The sequence below is a fragment of the Pyrus communis genome, chromosome 1 (assembly GCF_041283825.1).
Source record: "Pyrus communis isolate YQ-2024b chromosome 1, ASM4128382v1, whole genome shotgun sequence".
NCBI lineage: Eukaryota > Viridiplantae > Streptophyta > Magnoliopsida > Rosales > Rosaceae > Pyrus > Pyrus communis.
This window is the reverse complement of record NC_142565.1, coordinates 12,380,960-12,399,212: the sequence shown is the minus strand read 5'-3', so window position 1 is coordinate 12,399,212 and position 18,253 is coordinate 12,380,960. Positions and strand designations below refer to the sequence as shown.

Sequence of the window (18,253 nt, the reverse complement as noted above, 5' to 3'; positions counted from 1 at the left end):
TCATTAACTTCATCACGCACGCACGGACTATGTTATCTTACTGGGAAACTTTTTATATCTGGATATTGCAGGGTGCTGCCGATAGTGCCGCTGCCACTCCATAAGAGTAATGTGTTTTTTATACTATTTCTCTGAAGTAGCACCATACTTAAAAAGTCCTCCTGATTCCAGTTCATCTGTGCCTCCGAAGGTTGGTGTGCAAGCAGTCGTAGTTCCAAAGATAGAAACAGAAGGCTGGAAGTCTGTAAAGGTAGAAACATCTGCCTTGAGCGATAATGGGTTCCGGAAAGTACAAAAGCGTAGCAGATTTACTTCCATTTCACAGGTAGCCTTTAGTTTTTGTTTGTCGTTTCCTATCTTTCATGCTGATTAGAAAGACAGTATAGCGCAACTAATTTGTATATGTTTCTGGCAATAAGGTATTTGGCTTAATTATAGTTGTGCGTTTGAGTCATTTCTCTTCGCACTTGAATCAAAAGTTGCCCTTTATCTTATCTGCTGCATAAAAATCCATTTTGTTGGTCCTTCGGGTATAAGTGACAGTCTAGTTTCCATTTCTAGTTCCGTGGTCCGTAAGAGATGACAATTCATGATGCAGGCAGAAGAATGTAGAGTTATCATTGAATCGGACGAGGAGATTGATGGAGCATTTTCCTACTTGTTTGGCGAGAAGGAAACAGGTACTTTTGTGAACCTTCATTTTGAAGAAGGTAAGGTTCCACCATAAAACCTATTGGCAATATGGGGAGTATCTTAACTCCTTATAAACACATGTAAGGTCCCTCCTTCTATCAATGTGGGATTCATTCTCAACACGCCCTCTCACGTGCGGCGAATTTTCAAGTCTAATACATGGACAACACAACAAGGATGACGTGGAGCTCATATGGTCGTTTGACTTTACACGTGAGACAAACTACTCTGATACCATGAAGAAAGTAGGTTCTACCATAAAACGAATTAGGAATATGGGGAGTAGCCAAACTCTTTATAAACACATGCAAGGTTCTTCCTCCTATCAATGTGGGATTCATTCTCAACACATTTGCATTATCTATTAAATTTTATCTCTACGCGTATGTAAGTACATAACCATTACGCTCAAAAGTAATTGCAACCGTATTCGTTTCCTCTGTGGAGACGTAAGATATGGCTGAGGAGGTAATGGAAGAGACGGAAAGGATCTTGAGAAGGGCAAGAAAGCGAAAGAGAAAATGCAGCAACACATAATTATTAACTGAAGGTACGCTGTTACACATCTTCTATAAGAATTTTACCAAACACAGTCGTCCATGCATTGGTTGAGTGATTGAAAATTTGAAATCCATTGATTAAATAGGGATTCACCGTGAGGCTCAAACTAATCAACATTCAACGGTTGTTAGTTGCTCACGAACACTCACAGTTGGATTCTCCTCTCTTTTCTTAGCCGGTTTATTGCTTTGTGCCTTTTGCTATCTGTACAGGCATTGGTTTGATCGCTCACTTTCTTTTTTCTTCCCCTTTTGTATACTCGTAACTTCCACTCCAGATCTTACAGTATAACTCAAATTAACTGATAGATATTCCATTGCATCCACATAGATTGGCTAAGAAATTAGAGTTCTACTCGTTCAAGCCACCATTGGTGCAAAAATTAGGGTTCTACCCGTCCAATTTGCAGTTCTCAGTTCTCAGTTCACAGTTGTCGTTGACAATTTCCTTGTATCCCTAATAAATCCAATTTTAGAGTTGGAAGGAAAATAAGGAGGGTTGTTAACCTTCCTCCAACCCTCCCAATGTGAAGAATAACATGGCCATTTTTTTGCATACAAAACTTCAATTTCAGCAGATCCATTATTTTTTTTTTTAGTACAACGATATATTTTACACTAAGGGGAGGGGAAGTTTGGCTAATCCACATAATGGGCAAGCTAATTTGGTATCGAATTCGTCATTTACGAGATTTGAACCTAAGACTTCTCACGTACAAGTGCAAAGGAATACCACCAGACTACTGATCATTGTATTATTATGGTTGCATATGGAGAGAGGTGCGAATTGGCGTTTATTTGACTCAACAAAGACAGCCAGTGGACTTATGTTGATCAAAACCTTGTCGGAACAAGTTGGCGCTTAATTCAAGAAGTTGTTCAATTTGAAGACAGATTCTATGTTCTTTGTGATCTTGGTATACTCTTTTCTTTTAATGTTACTGCTCAATCCATCTCAGATGTGAAGGAGGTTGCGCGTGAATGTGAAGAAAATCTCGGCGTTAGCATGTATTATCTTGTGATTCGTAACGAGAAAAAAATATTGATGGTTCAAAAGTTTGTTGGATTTAATCTGGATCGTGAGACGGAGAAATGCAAAGCATATGAACTAAATGTCAGCAAGGGTGAGTGGACGGAGGTGAACACTTTAGGTGACGACGTTGCTGTGTTTGTGGGTGATAACTCTTCAATATCTGTTTGTGCTTTAGAGGTGGGATGTCGAGCAAATTGCATATACTTTATTCATGATAATGTTCGTATTGGTAGAGGCATTGGACCGGACGGAGCTTTCGATCACGGTGTCTACAACATTGAAGAAAAGAGGTTTGTAGAAAATCCTTACCACCAACGTGCTCGGACTCTGATGAGCAAGACCATAGAGTTTCCAATGTGGATTCCGCCTACTTATTAATTTGTAACTACTATGTTTTATTTTCTTGGTTTGGTTTTGTTTGATATATGGATCTGGAACATTATGGTTTAAATTTATTGTAACTTCACCTATTGAATAATAATGTTTGCTATTTTCGTGTTTTGTAACTATACGCGTGTGCTCCTTGGTCGAGCTTAATTTTATTTATTTCATTTTTAGAAAATCTCAACAAGGTAAATTTTATTAATATTGGAAAAAAAAAAAAAAAAAAAAAAGGTACACCTAGTTGAACCCCTCATAATACAAGAAAAAAAAATATCAAAAAAATAAATGAAAAGAAGAGGGGATATAGATCTTACCCTTCTAAAAACAAAAACAACAAAGATACAAGGAAAAGATGGGCACATGAAACCTAACCCCACATAAAGGTCTAAACCTGCAAAACAAAACAAGCAATATCACAATTTTAGAAAGAAAAAAAAAACATGAAAGTGAGACATACCTGTATGCCGAGATGCATATTAATTGAGAAACAAAAACCAAGAAAGCCAACATAGTCTGAAAACAAAGCAACACGAACCATCATCAAAGGGGAATCATGCCATACCAAAGTTGGAGACAAGCCCATGTTAGCAAAATTGTCTGCAACCATATTTCCTTTGTGATATATGTGAGAGGTATAGAAAGTCATCTTCCGAATGCGATCCAAACAAATAGACCATTGCATACGAAGAGGCCAAGGAAGAAACACATGATTAAGTAGCTTAATCCGAAATATGTCGTCGACACCCCCAAATGGAATGCCTTTAACATAGCCAAAAACTAAGGATCTAACCATAAGACAACTATGATGTCTTAGGTCAAATGATTACCTTGCATTATCTCAACCATGAGTTCTCAAATGATATGAGTATGATAACTCTTTGTTGATCGCGTTCACTTGACTCACTCTATATTGAGCACCTATATGCTTGTCTTGGTGTCATTTACGCCAATGACCCAAGACCAAACACTCTCTAGGAGAGAAGACATGGTATTTAATGATCTATCCAGATTGTCAATGTCCAATTCTCAATTCTATGATAGGAACATTTAAGATATGTGTACGAAAAAAAAATGTATCATGAATATAACTTTTTAGATTATATTCTCTTAATTACAAATTCCTTGAATTTATTATTTAAGTATATAGCATTTAATGAGACGACTTTAAACAATAATCTTTGTCCTTAAATTAAATGAATTTAATTTAACTTGTGAAATGTTTGTAAAGTATCGTCTTATAATTGAAATTAGGGCACATTTCCAACAATAACTATATCCGACTGCATCCTTACCCACCTCAATTTGTAATTTTTCTTTTCCAATTTGAGAGAGAGAAGGGGGGTTGGATGCGCGAATGATGCACTGGTTGAGTGTTAGTTTTGACGCCTATGTGTTTGTTGATGTTATTCCTCTCTTTTTTTTTTTTTTTCCACAATTTTCTTTTAGCTTGTGTTTATGTACGTGGCAGTATGTCTTTTGTTATGCTGACCTCACATGGATACCATCTTCTCTCTAAATAATTTTTTAACAACAACAATAACTCAAGTTAATATTGTGGCCTCTTTTATTAATTTTAGTTGATATGTCTAATTTTAATTTCTTTTCAAATACGTCAGTGCAAATAATGGAATGATATTGACTCGGAAAGCTAGAGCCTAGTTTACGTCGAAGCAGATATTTTGCTTCTTAGTTTTGTGGGCCATTTTATTTTGCAAAGATTGATAATATCTTTGAGTGACATAAAGCGTCTTTGGCAACGGTTATTTCCAACCAAGATGCAAGAGGGGACAAGCGTGTGGGCGGGCCTCATGAGACCTTTTAGAGGATTCCTTATCACGCCACAAATTGAATTTTTTCATTGATCATCTTTTACCGTTTCACATTAAGCAATAAAATTACATTTCTGGATGTCCGCATCTCCACTGAATTGATTAACCTCACAACCTTTCTTCGCTTTCTTTGTTTAGAAACTCTCCCTACTGGTTAGGTCCTTTTTATCTCATTTTAATAGTGTATCAGTTTATCTTTGTCAATAAATTTCCATGAGAAACTTAGAACAAATTATTAATAAGGTACCGGCAGAGAAAGGAAGACAAATAGTTGAACCAAGATATGAGACATTAACATTGAGAGCGTATGGTGGAATCGGTCTTCCCACGCCTTTTGTTGACAAGAACCTTAATGTTGGACAGCAACTTGATATGATTCCATTAATTTTTTCAGATTCGGATGCTCTTTCTGTTAACATCATTGCTGTGTAGTAACCACTATCTTTCCAAGTTCTAAAGTTCTGAGTATGGCCTATCAGTCTAATCCAATGGCTAGGGCCAGTCCTGAGATTTTTGAGGTCCAGGATTATGCTAAAAAATGTGTCATCACTTTATATAAGAAAATTATTTGTTTTTACACATAAGAGATCAATAAAATTATACTTAGAAAAACACTTCAATCTCAAAATAATTTAGAAGCACAGAAAAAACTAATTTATTTTGTATCGAGAGAATAAAACCAAAAATCTACGGGCTTACAAGCAGATAGATGATGAGTTTTGTTCCTCTTCTATCCGAACTTTTAAAATGTTTTTATATAAATTGTGAGGTGTTTTTTTATTTATTTACTGACCATGTCAACATAGGACATAAAAAATAATGTTGTTTTTTAGCACTAAATTAAACCTTTTGATGATATGATTTGCAAATTTGACCTACACATTACTCATTGTTGAAGGTTAGACTTGAATTGGAACGAATGTTTAAAAACTGCAACCCACTTAGCTACTTGCTAGTATTTAAAAAGAAATTAACAAAGAAACATAAATTTGTAAAAATCAAAAAGAATAAACATGCATATAGCAGTTCGAACTTAGGACCTCTCATTAATTTTAAACAACAAAAACCATTGCTTCTAATTATACTTCTTGATCATTTGGCCAAATGTTATAAATTTATACTCTTCTGAAAAAAAATTTGTAAAAATTTAAATTTAAATAAGCACACTTGGTGTTTTGAACCCAAGACATCCTCATTAATCTTAAATAACAAAACCACCTGTTTTAGTTAAATGCCTTTGTCATGTAACCAAACTTTATAAATATATAATCTTATGAAAACATATATAATTATGCTGTCCTAATAATTTTGGTGCCCTCAATTATTTTGAGCCCCGGACGGTCGCCCAGCCCGCGGTGGTCCTGGGCTGGCCCTGCCAATGGCTGTAGTATATTGTGTTCCAAAAGAATTGAATAATCCAATTAGTAAGTAAAGTCAATACTTGCCATTCTAGTTGTTGTCTAATTTATGAAGTGAGATTTCCACATACACGTTTTCTCCCTATGCATTACCAAAACAGATAGAGGTGTGCTCAGAAAAAAATGATATTGACAGAGAAAGTTATTGATTGATATGTTAGATTTGTATTTATATTTCGACACATCAGTGTTATTGAATGATATTGACAGAGAAAGTTAGGGCCTGGTTTACATTGGAAAGCAGATAGTTTGTTTCCATCCCATCATGTATGAGCGAGTGACTCGGCTTTATACCTTTCTTCTGTAAAAGGCTATTTTATGTGTATATATACTTGCAGTGTTGCAATCTTCTTCCAAATTACTTTCCAGTTTCCAATAACGGAGCCTAAATACTTTCTCATTTTCGTTGTTGTTAAGATGCAGGGCGAGGGAGTTAGAAGCTTGAAACTATTTCGTGCTTCAATAATTGCGATGCTAATTTTGTTACATTGTTGCAAGCAGTCCCTATCCCTTGAAATCCATAATATTTCTTCAGGGGTAGTTGGCGGCACGGATGTTTTTAAGGTGCCGAAGGTGACGAGGTGCATAGAGAGGGAAAGAGAAGCACTCATTGCTGTTAAGTGGAACAATACCTGAAAGCATTGGGCAAATGTCTAATCTCGAGTATATCATTCCAAGTTGGTTTTGGGGCGTGTTCTCTCGTGATCGTGAAATTGAATATATATACATCTCCAACAACCAAATTAGAGGAACAATCCAAAATCCAACATTCGATTTTTCATCTTTCCCTCTTTCAATGAATTTGAGTTGGAACCAGTTGGAAGGTCCAATTCCTTCATTTCTTTCCGAAGCATTGGAACTAGATCTCTCCAACAATAAATTTTCTGGGTTGGTTTCATTCTTTTGTCCAAAGACTCCAATCAAGGCTAGTAATTTAACCTTTCTTGATCTCTCAAGCAACCAATTATCTGAAGAACTTCCCGATTGTGGGACGCATTTTGGAAATCTATTCTATCTTGATTTGAGTGACAATGCCTTTTCCGGGAAAATTCCTGCCATAGTAGACTCTTTGAGTTCTATTCAAACATTGAAGCTAAATAACAATGGATTGGATTTGTGGGGGAATTGCCTTCATCTTTGAAGAACTGCACAAGTCCCATAGCTTTGGATGTTGGAGAAAATAAATTATCAGGTTTGATACCTGGATGGTTAGGGGTCGGATTTTCAAAATTGGCAATCCTTATCCTCCGTTCTAATCACTTCTATGGAAGCATTCCATTACAATTGTGTAATATGGGAAGCATTCATATTCTGGATTTCTTGATGAATAACATCTGTGGAAGTACACCCAAATGCCTCAACATGTTGACTTATTTGGCTCAAAAGGGAAGTTTAAGTCGAACTATCAATCATTTTTTCCCCCTTGACAACAAGGGGCGTAATTGTTGTGCTAGGATAGCACCAAAATCTCTTGGAACCAACTCAATCTAGCCCACAGTAAATTTATCAAATGAAAATGCAAGAACAAAATGTAAAAGACACAAAGATTTTAACGAGGTTCCTCCACAGTCAGTGTAACTGGAGTACGTCCTCGGAGCAGTAGGAGCTCACCCAATAATCCACTATCAACCAAATGGGAGTTTACAAAGTGTTGGCAATCTCACAATCCAAAAGCCCAATACACCCAATAGCTCTCACACACCAAAGAAACAAATTGAGAAAGAAATATAATGAATAATTTCTTCTCTATACATATAGCTCAAAGCTATTACAACAACAACTACTTTGGTAGATGATTACTAACCGAATGAAGCAGCAGCTTCTCTTCTCTCTCTTTGCAGCTCCCTTGCTCTCTGCAAAAAGAAGCTCTTTCTTCTCTCTTCTTTCTGCCAAAACCGAATGAATGAGCTCTCTTTTTTCTCTCCACCTTTTTCTTCTCACTGAAATGAGTTCTCTATATTGCTCTTGAACCAACACCCACGGGTGGTTTTTGAGAACAAACACAATAATGAAAGGTGATGTTGCTTTTCCCATTTTCCTCCCCAAAACAAGGAATGTGTTGTCCATTATTTTTTTTTTTTTTTTGTTTAATCACCTAAAGTTTTCTTGGACATTTGTCCACTTGGCCACTAATTCAACAATCTCCACCTTGGCCAAGTTCCGAAAACGCCATGATAAGCCAACCAACACAATTGACACACAACATCACTCCCAATCACTAGCAAGAGAACAACTCATGCCGAGCCAAATGCTCCAAAACTCCTACTGCTCAACGCCTTCTTTATATAGGCAAAATGTGAGCCAAGTTCAAGCAATGAACAAACTTGGCTACACCAACAACCTTAGTTAACATATCAGCGGGGTTGTCTTTAGTTGGAATCTTCTGGAGAATGATTTCTCCTTCACCAACAACTTCACGAACAAAGTGATAACGCACATCTATGTGCTTGGTCCTCGCATGATGAACCTGATACTTAGTCAAATAAATGGCACTCTGACTATCACAATGCACCTCCACCTGCTTCTGATCAACCCCCAAATCTCTAATCAGCCCATGTATCCAAATGGCCTCCTTTATAGCTTCAGCAACTGCCATATATTCAGCCTCTGTAGTAGACAAAGCAACAGACGACTGCAAAATGGACCTCCAACAAACTGGCCCTTTAGCCATAGTAAACACATAGCCTGTAGTAGACTTCCTTCCATCTAGATCACCTGCATAATCTGAATCAACATAACCAACTGCAAAATGACCAATACCAGAGTCATCTCTCTCAAAGCATAAACCAACGTCTCGAGTACCATGGAGATACCTCAATATCCACTTAGCTGCATTCCAATGCTCTTTACCAGGATTATGCATATATCGACTCACCATGCCAACTGCATGAGCAATATCCGGTCTAGAGCATACCATTGCATACATCAAACTACCAACCAAATTTGCATATGGTATATTTTTCATTTGTAGCTTCTCTTGATCAGTTTTAGGACATTGTAGAGAACTCAATTTAAAATGAGGAGCCAAAGGGGTACTAACCGGTTTGGTTGAGTCATGAACTCCAAACTTCTGAATCAACTTCTCAAGGTAGTGTTTTTGATTCAAGCATATCAAACCTTTCTCTCTGTCTCTAGTGATCTACATGCCAAGGATCTTCTTTGCTTCACCAAGATCCTTCATCTCGAACTCATTTTTCATTTGCTTCTTCAATTTCTCAATCTCTTCGACATTCTTTGAGGCAATCAACATATCATCAACATATATCAATAAATAAATGAAAGACCCATCTTGCAACTTCTTGAAGTACACACAATGATCATATTGACTTCTAGAATAATTTTGGCCTCTCATAAATTTATCAAACCTCAAATACCATTGTCTTGGACATTGCTTCAAGCCATAAAGTGATTTCTTCAACTTGCAAAACAAATTTTCTTTCCCTTTCACTTTATACCCATCCGGTTGACACATATAAATCTCTTCATTCAAATCACCATGTAGGAAAGCCGTCTTCACATCAAGTTGCACAAGTTCAAGATCATATTGTGCAACAAGAGCTAACATAATGCGAATTGAGGAGTGCTTCACAACTGGAGAAAAGATTTCATTGTAGTCAATGCCCTCCTTTTGTGCATACCCTTTAGCAACTAATCTTGCTTTGAATCTGACATTGCTTTTCTCAGCAACATCTTCCTTCTTGGCATACACCCATTTGCAACCAATAGCTTTCTTACCCTTAGGCAATTTAGCTAACTCCCAAGTCTTGTTTTTCATGAGAGAATTCATCTCGTCACCCATGGCATTGCACCACTTCTCCTTTTCCTCACTCTCAATGGCTTCCTCAAAATTGGATGGAATCTCATCAGTGATAATAGGAAGAGCAAAAGCAACATAGTCACTATACCGAGTTGGCTTGGTAATTTGTCTTTTTCCTCTGTTCTTGGCAATAGACTCTTGAGGTGAAACTTGCTCTTCAACTTGAATAGAATCTTCAAGTTCAACTTCTTCAACATCCTCATGGTCTCCCACTTCTTCACTTGTCGTGGCTTCGACATCAGCGGAAATAGGATTTGAAGTACTAGAGGCAACTTTCTCAAGCTCCACCTGTTGGACATCTTTCACATTCTTCTCAGAGTCTCTAAACATATTTTCTTCATCAAATGTCACATCTCTGCTGATTACAAGTTTTTTCATCTCTGGGCACCACAACCTGTAACCTTTGACACCACTACTAAAACCAAGAAAGATAGCCTTTTTGGCTCTAGGATCAAGTTTATTTTCAGTTACATGAAAATAAGCAGGTGAACCAAAAATACGAATATAGTCATAATCAGAAGAGGGTTTTCCAAACCATACCTCCATTGGCGTCTTACCCTGAACAGCAGCTGAGGGTAATCGGTTGATGATGTGACATGCATAAGTAACTGCCTCTGCCCAAAACGACTTGCTCAAACCCGACTGAGACAACATGCATCTAACCTTCTCAAGCAAGGTTCGATTCAATCTTTCTGCAACTCCATTTTGTTGTGGAGTTCCCCGGACACTAAAATGTCTCACAATCCCTTCCTCTTTGCAAACTTTAAAGAAAGGGTCGGATGTGTATTCACCACCATTATCCGATCTCAAAATCTTAATCTTTCTCCCAGTCTGGTTCTCAACCATTTTCTTCCAACCCAAGAAAATGCTCAACACCTCACTTTTGTGCTTCATAGTGTAGACCCAAGACCTTCTTGAATAATCATCAACAAAGGTCACGAACCAATGTCTACCACTCAAAGAGGGAGTCTTTGTAGGACCCCAAACATCTGAATGCACATAATCAAGAATGCCCTTCGTCTGATGTACAGCAGTACCAAACTTCACTCTAGTTTGCTTCCCCAAGACACAATGCTCACAGAAATCAAGCTTACAAGTCGTGGCACCTTTTAGAAGACCTTGTTTCACAAGCCCTTGTAGAGCTTTCTCACCGGCATGGCCTAATCTCATATGCCACAATCTAGTAGTATCAGAATCGGATGTGCCCATATTTTCTGAGACTACAGATGCTTCACCTGTCACAGTGCTTCCTTGCAATAAATACAAATGGCCACATCGAGGAGCTTTCATCACAACAAGTGCACCATAAGTCACCTTCAATGTCTGCCCATCTGAATGAAACCTGAAGCCCTTGGCTTCCAAAGTTCCCAAAGAAATAAGATTTTTCTTCAAATTCGGTACATACCGAACACCTGTCAACTCTTTAACCATGCCATCATGCAACTTCAAACGAACTGTACCAATCCCTTTTGTTGTGCAAGGATTGTCATCTCCCATGAACACAACACCGCCATCAAACTCTTTCAAGCTTGAAAACCAATCCTTGTGAGGAGTCATATGATGAGTACAACCCGTATCCAACACCCACTTAGTAGCACAATCAAATGATGAGGAAGTGGTTAAAGCAAAATCAGAAAAATCTGTTTCAACCTCAGCAACATTAGCTTCAGAACTTTCTTTGCCTTTGGTCTTCAATCTAGGACAATCTTTCTTCCAATGGCCCTTATTACGACAAAAGGCACATTCATCCCTTTCCAAAGGTTTTCTACCTTTAGAGTTTCCTCTAGGTCGAGACTGTGATTTTTTCCTGCTAGAAGAGGATCTCCTCTCCGATGATCTACCTCTAACAAATAAAGCTTCAGAGGTACTATCATGATTTTTATCTCTATGCCTCATTTCATAATTCATCAAGGCATTTGACACATCTTCAAATTTCACAGTTTCTTTACCATGCATAATAGTGGTAACAAAATGCTCATAAGAGTCCGGCAAGGAATTCAACAATATTAAGGCCTTATCTTCATCCTTAATATCCTCATCTAAATTTAACAAGTCGGCAATCAACTTATTAAAAGCATCAAGGTGTCTAATCATTTTTGTACCTTCTTTGTATTGGAAGCGGTAGAGCTTTTTCTTCAAGTGTAGTCGGTTCTCTGCACTCTTCGTCATATACTTGTCTTCCAATTTTTGCCACAACACACTTGCCAATGTCTCCCGCATCACAAAATACTTCTGAGTTTTTGCAAGGCACAACCGAATTGAAGAGCAAGCCCACAAATTTAATTTTTCCCATTCCGGCTTCGACATAGCTTCCGGCTTCTCTCCCAAAGCGGCAAGTAGATCTTGTTGAGCCAACACATCTTTGACCTCACATTGCCACATCCCAAAGTTGTTTGTGCCATCAAACTTTTCAACTTCGAACTTTGCATTTTGCACCGTAGTTCTTGCAAATCCGGAGCTGCTTCCAAAAGGATTCTCATCTTGCCCGTCTGACATTTTTGGCAATTAGACAGTACCCAAGAGCAACCAGTGCTCTGATACCAATTGTTGTGCTAGGATAGCACCAAAATCTCTTGGAACCAACTCAAGCTAGCCCACAGTAAATTTATCAAATGAAAATGCAAGAACAAAATGTAAAAGACACAAAGATTTTAACGAGGTTCCTCCACAGTCAGTGTAACTGGAGTACGTCCTCGGAGCAGTAGGAGCTCACCCAATAATCCACTATCAACCAAATGGGAGTTTACAAAGTGTTGGCAATCTCACAACCCAAAAGCCCAATACACCCAATAGCTCTCACACACCAAAGAAACAAATAGAGAAAGAAATATAATGAATAATTTCTTCTCTATACATATAGCTCAAAGCTATTACAACAACAACTACTTTGGTAGATGATTACTAACCGAATGAAGCAGCAGTTTCTCTTCTCTCTCTTTGCAGCTCCCTTGCTCTCTGCAAAAAGGAGCTCTTTCTTCTCTCTTCTTTCTGCCAAAACCGAATGAATGAGCTCTCTTTTTTCTCTCCACCTTTTTCTTCTCACTGAAATGAGTTCTCTATATTGCTCTTGAACCAACACCCACGGGTGGTTTTTGAGAACAAACACAATAATGAAAGGTGATGTTGCTTTTCCCATTTTCCTCCCCAAAACAAGGAATGTGTTGTCCATTATTTTTTCTTTTGTTTTGTTTAATCACCTAAAGTTTTCTTGGACATTTGTCCACTTGGCCACTAATTCAACAGTAATTCCTTAGCCAGTGCTTATAATGACGACACATCCTTGATATGGAAAGGCACAATGTCCAAATACAAAAGTACTTTGGGGCTTGTAAAGAGCATTCATCTGTCAAGCAACCGATTAACGGGAGAGATTCCTAGTGAAATCATTAATCTTGTGGGGTTGGTTTCTTTGAACCTGTCGAGAAACAATTCAACAGGTCAAATAACTCCAAAGTTCGGGAAGTTGCAGTCACTAGACTCACTTGATCTATCAAACAACCAATTACATGGTATGATTCCAACAAGTCTCTTTCAAATATCAGGCCTTGGTAAGTTGGACTTGTCAAATAACAACCTGTCAGGAAAAATTCCAATGGGGACTCAGCTTCAAAACTATGAGCCGTTTGATTTTGCTGGGAATCCTCTGCTTTGTGGAATTCCACTTCAACAATTGTGCTCTCATGTGAAAACAAGTTCGGAGGAGCAACCAATGTTCAAGGATCAAGTTAAAGAGAATGATGGGCTTATAACATCAGGATTCTACGTGAGTTTAGTGCTTGGATTTGTTGTTGGATTTTGGGGAGTTTGTGGGAGTTTGATATTCATCAGGTCATGGAGATACACATACTACAAGTTCTTGAATAGTGCATATGATTGGCTATATGTGAGGGCAGCTTTGATCAAGCGATGAGAATGATTGATGGGTAAACTGTAAGTACTTTTCCATGTAACGAATAATATTTTTGCAGTTTTGAGTCAATTAATACGATGGGCTAAGTGCATTTTTATACATAAAACATAGTGTCATGATAACATCTTTTTCTAAATCGTTTTAGCTCGTGCATCTACCATTGGTAAGCCATGCTTCCTTCCAGCTGGAGAAGAAGGAGATTGAAGAGTGCAATTTGAAGTTATGATTTAGTGAAAATGTTGTACTTGATTTAGTGGACTTTTGTTTTTGCAATGACGTCATTTAGATTACTAAGTGTATCATTTTATCCTTTTCTATAAATTTCCATGAAAAACTTGCAAGAACTTATTAATCAAGTTATATAGAGAAACAGCACACAAAGAATTCAATCATGATTTGATACATTAACATTGAGAACATTGTATATTACATCAACTTAATCAAGAATAGGAAATTGCTAGTGGCCCTTTACCACAGTGTGGTGGAAAGGTGTCGATCCCTTGCATGGCGACATGAGTTCAAAACTAGTCGATGGCTAATCTAACATCTATTGTAACAAAATCTATCGTTTGACACCAAAAAAAAAAAAAATCAAGAATAGGATAACATATATTTATATTTTTTGGTATGGTACGGTAATACCATAGGTAATGGTATCGAATACCAATACCGTACCAAAATATTCGTTTCGGTACAATATCGTGTCATTACAAATTAACATGGTTGGGAATTCAATTGACATGATAATTTTGGAATAAATTCCACCCCTATTCAAGATGTCTATATGAACATTTAGTTTATAAACTTGAGTAAATTGTAACAGTGGTCCCTTACTTAAACTCAATTAGAGCAATGGTCCCTCAACTAAAAATTCATTACCATTGGTCCTTCAACTTTAATCCAATTGGAGAAATGGTCCCCCAACTTTAACCTAAATGTAGCAATGGTCCTTCCAACATAACTTATTTTGACAAAATTCTAACAAAGTTGACGAAAATGATCATAGCCACACATTTTGATGAGTTGGAGGACCAATGGTAATGGCTTTTTAATTCAGAGACCATTGCTCCAATTTGATTAAAATTTAGGGACTATTGTTACAATTTATTCTATAAACTTTATAGAAGCAGCAATTCAGCAAGAAAATATCATTGCAGTGTAGCACTGAAATTAAGAATTATGAGAACAAAAAAGGGGCAAATTCTGAATTTCAAATAGTACACTTCAGCAAGCAATTGAGAAATAACACTTAATTAGGATCCACTTTGAGCAAGCAATTAAACTAAGACAAAGCACCTGTCAACCCAAAATCTCACAGATGCACGAGAAGATGAATAAACCTGTCCCAAGGTATGCCAAATGCTCATTGCCAATGTGAATATCAAGTGATCATTGCCAATGTGAATATCAAGTTCACTTCCATTTCCATAAAATCTGTAATTCCTAGCATTTTTAAATCATAAACAAACATAGGAGAAATAAAAATAAATAAATAAATAAGAGTAAAGAATCAGGTAGTGAGTGTCATAATGCAAAAATGCAGAAAAATACAACAAATTTAAAACGAGATTGCAGACAAATCCACAAAAATCCTTGAAACCAACCAAAATTGAAGACCCAATTCTCTTGAAACCAACAAAAATTTAAAACCCAATTCTTGAAATCTTGAAAAAGAGATTAAAACCAATCAAAATCGTAGAGATTTAAAAAAAGATTAAGCTGTTCAGTACTACTTACTGTCACTGATGAACAATGGAGTGTAAGAGTTTTCAATTAAAGATCTAAACCAATTAAATACAAGTAACTACAATTAACATCACAATCAAATGTAGGATTGACTCTAGGGACGAAGCTAGAAATTTGTAAGAATGGGGGCATTCTCAAACAAGAAGGTACAACTAAAAAACTCAAGAATTTACTACACAAAACACTTCTATATTAATCTATAAAGTTTTTCATACAACATCTTACAATATTCCTCAACACGTTTTCATGCAAATATCTCTCTCTATAAAAATAATCATGTTATCATTGATCCATTGATCTCCCATTCGATTTCTCAATCGATTCTTTAGAAATTTCATGGTCAAAAATGCTCTTTTAACTGTGGCAGTAGCAATTGGAAGAGTTAATGCTAAATGTTACAAGCATGTAAACTAGCGGATACACTTTGTCTTTTTTTCATTGGACCATTTTTTTATAGTTTAACTAGAACTGACTCTATGGAAACAATAAGTGAAACTTACTTGATGAATTCATAGTAAATGGTTGTTGAATTAGCCTTCTCCTCTCTGACAATTGGTGTTCAGTTTCAATAAGGAAAACTTCTTAATGAACGTAATCGTGAGAAGAGAGACCAAATCCATATATATCCAATAGTTGACAATTTCCTCCTATTAAGGAAAACTGTCTTCCCATAATGTGAGTGGGTTAAACTACTCCCTTAAAGTTCTATGCCCAATCAATTTTGATATAAATACTTATATTATTTATCTCCTAAACATGAATAATTATATTTCTTATTTAATATAATACAGATAAAACGATGTGGTAAACTCACACACAACAGAATCTTACATTCTCTCACATAAGTGATGCCTCAGCATTATATCCAATAAGGCAATAGTGATCATTGAATCATACTCATGTATACAAAAACTTTCAATTACTCTCCACATCAATACAATTGCAGGACTATGGAAAAATTGACACAACCATTCTTTTGCCAGCATTCTACAATCACTTAGCAATCATATTAAGTGTCATCATTGCAATTAGGGACTCAATGTGTGAAAATTTTGGTACCAATAAAGCTCCCACATTTTGGGAAAGGGATCCTCTTCAAATCCCTTCCTCCTAATCCACCAAATTCAAGGATCCGAACCATTGAAATTTAATCTAACAGCTACAAACAAGAGCCCACTTTACAAGTTATAATAATTTTAGTTGTTGAATCAAAATTCAACAGCCCGGATCCCAGACTTGGTGAATTAGGAGGAAGGGATCCGAAGAAGATCCCTTTCCCACATTTTGGTCCTTTTAATGTCATAGACATTCCAAAATTTCATAATAATTTTGCAAAGCATAGTCAATAATACTAGATCCACGTGAAAATTACATCATAAGAAATTACCAACATAATTCAATTTGCTTACAAGACATAAAACTCATCTATAACACTGATAAGTCCACTATCTAGTCAACAATATGAAAGGCTCAAACAAAATAGAGAAAGAGTTCCTTTCTCCCGCATTCAAACTAGATCAAGAGATGCATGTAGGCCCATCTTTGGCACTAATCTCTAGAAGGTTGTAATAGTCACTACCTTCATTAAAGGGTCTGCAACCATATTATAAGTACTGATGTGCTCTATATCAATGATCTTATCTCTGACCTTGTCTTGAACCACCAAATACTTGATGTCAATGAGCCTTGAAGCTTCAGAACGCTTGTTATTCTTAGCAAAGAAAAAAGTTGAGCTATTGTCACAATATAGCTTCAATGGTCTTTCTATGTTTCTGACAATCTTCACATCCAAAATCATGTTCCTAATCCAGTTAGAATGTCTAACAGCTTCAAAGCATCCAATATATTCAGACTCCATGGTTGATACTGCTCGGGTCTTTTGTTTCTGACTCTTCCATGAAACAACACAATTTGCCAAGAGAAAAATGTATCCACTTGTTGACATACGATCGTTAATATCTCCACCCAAATCAGCATCATTATAACGCACCAAATCAAGGGAATATACATGATTATATATCAGCATGTAAGACATGGTTTTCTGCAAATACCTCAAAACATTTTTGGCTGAATTCCAATGAGAGACACCTAGATTTTGTTGAAATCTTTCCAACACACTTACTGCAAAGGCCAAATCTGGTCGAGTACATACCTGAGCATACATGACACTTCCAACCAATGAAGCATAAGGCTTATCCTTCATGGTCTCGATTTCGTAATCTGTTTTGGGACACTGATTAACAGAAAATTTGTCTCCCTTGCCAATAGGAACATCACCACCAAAACATGCTTCCATAATGAATCTCTTAAGAACTTCGTTTATGTAGTTTTGTTGGGACAAATCCCAATTCTCTTTTAGCTCTATCTCTGACTATTTCGACGCCCAAAACATAATTATTAACTGAAGGTACACTGTTACATTTTCTATAAGAATTGTACCAAACAGAGTCGTCCACGCATTGGTTGAGTGATTGAAAATTTGAAATCCATTGATTAAATCGGGATTTACCGTGAGACTCAAACTAATCAACATTCAACGAATGTTAGTTGCTCACGAACAACTCACAGAGGGATTCTCCTTTCTTTTCTTAGCTGGTTTATTGCTTTGTGCCTTTTGCCACCATTTTTGTAAAATTTTGAGAATGATCAAAGCACTCTACATTTCACACTATGTTATCTGGCAGTTCTAAGTTATCCAATTTGCAGGCCCATATATCCCTGGTGCGTTTGGTCCCTTAAAATGCTAAATTTGGGCTAAGTTTTCTTTCATTACTTGCTGTTATCTAAAGGCCAAAATTTTGTTGAGGTCAATCTTAGCATGTTAACGATTTTAGCGCTTTCAGTTTAGTTTCTGACGTACCAT

The 18,253-nt window shown here is 36.8% G+C and overlaps 1 pseudogene; it reads left to right on the top strand.

Annotated features, from left to right (window-relative positions):
* Positions 1 to 6,566: 6,566 nt before the first annotated feature.
* Positions 6,567 to 13,644, top strand: LOC137721578 (receptor-like protein EIX2; annotated as a pseudogene).
* Positions 13,645 to 18,253: the final 4,609 nt, after the last annotated feature.